General features: G+C 36.2%; 1 pseudogene across 1 annotated transcript; it reads left to right on the top strand.

The window, feature by feature from the left end:
- The first annotated feature begins 554 nt into the window (after nucleotides 1-554).
- LOC308611867 (transmembrane emp24 domain-containing protein 2-like) lies at nucleotides 555-934 on the top strand (annotated as a pseudogene). Its single transcript has one exon. The product of its transcript is annotated as a transmembrane emp24 domain-containing protein 2-like (transcript).
- Nucleotides 935-3,956: the final 3,022 nt, after the last annotated feature.

Below are 3,956 nucleotides of genomic sequence, written 5' to 3'. Positions count from 1 at the left end.
CATCTGTGTCTTCTAGCATCAAAGGCCATTCTAACTATATTTACTTGAGAAGAAATGTTAAATGTAAAACAGTCTCTGTACAGGGAATTCCCTGGTGGTCCAGTTGTTAGGACTCTGCCTTCTTATTGCAGGGGGCAGGATTTCATCCCTGGTCGAGGAACTGAGATCCCACAAGCCACATGGCCAATAAATAAATAACTAACTAAATAAAAATTAAACAGTCTCTGTACTGTCAACATTTATCATGTAGATAAACTATGAGGAAAACAAAATACAAATAACCTTATTTTGAGAGTCCATAGAAACTAACGTATCCTGGCCGCCCTCCTGGTCACTGCCTCGGACTACTTTGTCAGCATCGACGTGTCAGCATTGACGCACATGACCAGGAGTGCTTCTTCGAGCAGGTCACCTCAGACAGCAAGATGGACCTCATCTCTGAGGTGGCTGAGGCTGGCTGCCTGGACATTCACTTGGAGATAACAGGGCCTGATAATAAAGGAATTTATAAAGGAGACCGGGAGTCCAGTGGGAAATACACATTTGCTGTTAACATGGATGGAGCAGCAGCATATAAGTTTTGTTTTAGCAATGGAATGTCCAACATGACTCAAAAGATAGTGGTGTTCACCATTGATATTGGGGAGGCCACAAAAGGACATGGAAACAGAAGCTCACCAGAACAAGCTAGAAGAAATGATTAATGAGCTCACAGTGGCGATGACAGCTGGAAAGCATGAACAGGAATACATGGAAGTTTGGGAGAGATACACAGAGAAATCAGTGACAGCACAAACAGCAGACTGGTCCTTTGGTCCTTCTTTGAAGCTCTTGTTCTAGATGCCATGACATTGGGATGGATCTACTACTTGAAGAGATTTTTTGTAGTCTGGAAAGTTGTTTAAAAAACCTTTTCCTGATGATCCCAAACTCATAATTCACTGTTTACCAAACATCTTGGTCATAGTAATGTCAAAAAAAAAAAAAAAAAAAAAAACAAAGGAAAGAAAAAGAAACTAATGAAGGCGTATTGCATCTACCTAACTTTGGACATCAAGGAGACTCACTTGAAATTCAGAATGCAGATGTCTTCATGCCTGCAATGCACCAAAAGTCTGAAAAGTTGTTGATTTTAGGGGCTATTAAATACATGTATCAGTTATTTTAGTGCTTTTTATGCCTCCCAGAATTATTATGGTTTTATCTTTAACACATTTCTTCTAAATTAAATATGCCACGATTACCCTGGAAGTAAATTTAACATTTTTCATTCACTTGGTGTGGGAGCATAACCAGAATATTAACATAAAATGACACATTTTTTAAAAAGTTGAATAAATCATTTGTAATTCCTTTAATAAAAATTAAATGAGAAGCATCTGCTTTTATAGTAGTTTCGAATTTCTAAAGTTAACCTTATAAACAAATTGATACTTAGTAAGATTCCCTCCCTATTCCAAGATCAATTTCTGGTGTTGATACAGAAAATGGCTCATATTTTTATATACCTTGACTGAATTAACATGGTTAAACATAAATAATATTTGATTTCTCTCAGTAACCCTTCATAGTGTAGGAGACTATTTATTAGCTTTCTTATCCAGAGGACAGCTCAGAGATTCAGCATGTACAAGGGTGTAACCACAACCACACAGCTAATGGAGGAGTTTAAGCAGAACAATAATTCATTCTGGCAGCCTTTCCACACACAAGAGATTTGCCAAACTACTTATCAATTTATTTCATGTGTTGAAACAAATTTGTAAGATTTAAGAAGTTTTGTACCACTTGGAATTTGTTGCTTTGTTTTTTATTTTTGTCTACTCTTTCCCTCTCTCCCTACCCCTGTATTTTATAATTCACAACTATCTAAAGTCTTGGGTATATTAAACAGTCTTATAAAATAAGCCCCTTGAACAATGTAATTAACCAGTAGCAGAAAAGATCCTTGACACAGCCTCTGTCTTAGCTGTACTGTTCTCTCAGGTCTTGTCTTGATTACCAGAATCCTTCCTCACCAGAAGAAATTACAAATACATGCTTACACATCTGGAATTTATTGACTGAGGATCATCTCACAACCTAACAAAGCCTTATTTGCAGGCTCTGGCAGTTTCATTTTTCACATGCACATACCCTGCTTCAATACAAAGAGTACTGAGTTTAACACTTTTCAGTTATAGAAAAAAATGAATGAATAAATAAATGAATGAATGAATCAGTTGAATGAATAAATAGAATTATTGTGTACTTGGGCTTGGTGCAATCTCAGAGTGGACTCTATTTGAGTCTTCTGTTATATGTCTACAGTGCTTCTTTCAACCTTGCATTCTCTATCAGCCTCTATTAAAGACAAGATATTCTGCCTAATTAAGACTTTTGTTAATTCAGTGATTGCTGGATTATTTAAAGTTCTAACTCCTACAAACTAAGGTCCTTGACTGCAGTTAGGCACAAGCTTTAATCTTGCTTTTGCCTTCTTCCAAGTTGGGGATAGGGTGATAATGATATAACATTTTTGGATGGTAGAAGCGAGTTCTCCTTTCATAAACATCCAAAGTGATTTTGTAGGCATAGAGTGTTTGCCATTTATACCAGATGTTTCACAACAAGAAACTGAAGCCCAGGAAGTAATTGCCTCTGAGATTAATAACTAGCGTACAGATATCCTGATACCTCATCTACTCTACTTAGTTCCATCCTAATTTTGTTAAAAACATAGTCTTGGTTTTAACTGAACTACTGTACATGTTATTCTGAATGTCTACTATGTACAAAACATGTTGTCAGATATTACAGGTGGTTCAGGGATGTACAACACTGATTTCTTCCCTGAAGAAGCTTATCAGCAAGTTAGGGAGGCTGTACCAGACATGGAAAGTAAAGTGTTAGTGGAAGTCATAATAGGTGAGAGAGAATTAGTATACAGATAATGTGAGCTGCAGCTATTCAGAGAGGTAAGACTCATGAATGCTGGCACGGTCATAGTAAATTTCAAAGAAAAAGTACTTTCTCCTTAATAAGAAAACAAACGACCAGTTTTATTATTTTTTTAATGGGTAAAATATATGAATAGACACCTCACCAAAAATATACAGATGGCAAATAAGCAAATGAGAAACTGCTCAACATCATATGTCATTAAGGAAATGCAAATAAATATAATAATAAGATAATACTACACACCTCTTAGAAGAGCCAAATTGAAAACAGTGAAATCACCAAATTCTGGTGAAGATATGGAGCAACAGGAACTCTCATTCATTTCTGGGGAGAATGAAAGATGGTACAACCACTTTGGAAGACAGTTTGGCAGTTTTTCACAAAACTAAACATGCTCTTACCATATGATCAAGCATATATGCTCCTTGGTATACACAAAGGAGTTGAAAACTTATGTATATCCACATATGTTTATAGCAACTTTATTCATAATTGCTAAAACTTGAAGTGATCAAGATGTCTTTCAATAGATGAGGAGATAAGCAAACTGTGATACAATGAAATATTATTCAGTGCTAAAAAAGAGTGGGCTATCAAGCCATGAAAAGACATGAAGGAACCTCAAATATATATTTCTAAGTGAAATAAGCCAATCTGAAAAGGCTACATACCGTATGATTCCAACTCTATGACATTCTGGAAAAGGCAAAACTGTGGAAGCAGTAAAAAGATCAGTGGCTGCAAGGAATACTGGAGGAGGGGGGGAGGGTTAGATAAGTGGAACACAGGGGATTTTAGGTACTGAAACTATTCTCTGTGATACAGTAGTGATGCACACATACATTTGTCAAGACCTACAGAATGTTCAGCACAGAATGAACACTTGTAAACTGTAGACTTTAGTTAATAATAATGTATCAATACTGGTTCATCAATTGTAACAAATGTACCACATAATAAAGACATAAATAATAGAGGAAACAGTGTTCAGGGGGGATGGGAGAGGGGTTATG

This window comes from Mesoplodon bidens, assembly GCF_964165515.1.
Source record: "Mesoplodon bidens genome assembly, chromosome: 2".
NCBI classification, from domain to species: Eukaryota; Metazoa; Chordata; class Mammalia; order Artiodactyla; family Ziphiidae; genus Mesoplodon; species Mesoplodon bidens.
The sequence above is the reverse complement of the archived record's forward strand: the minus strand, read 5'-3'. Positions and strand labels throughout refer to the sequence as shown.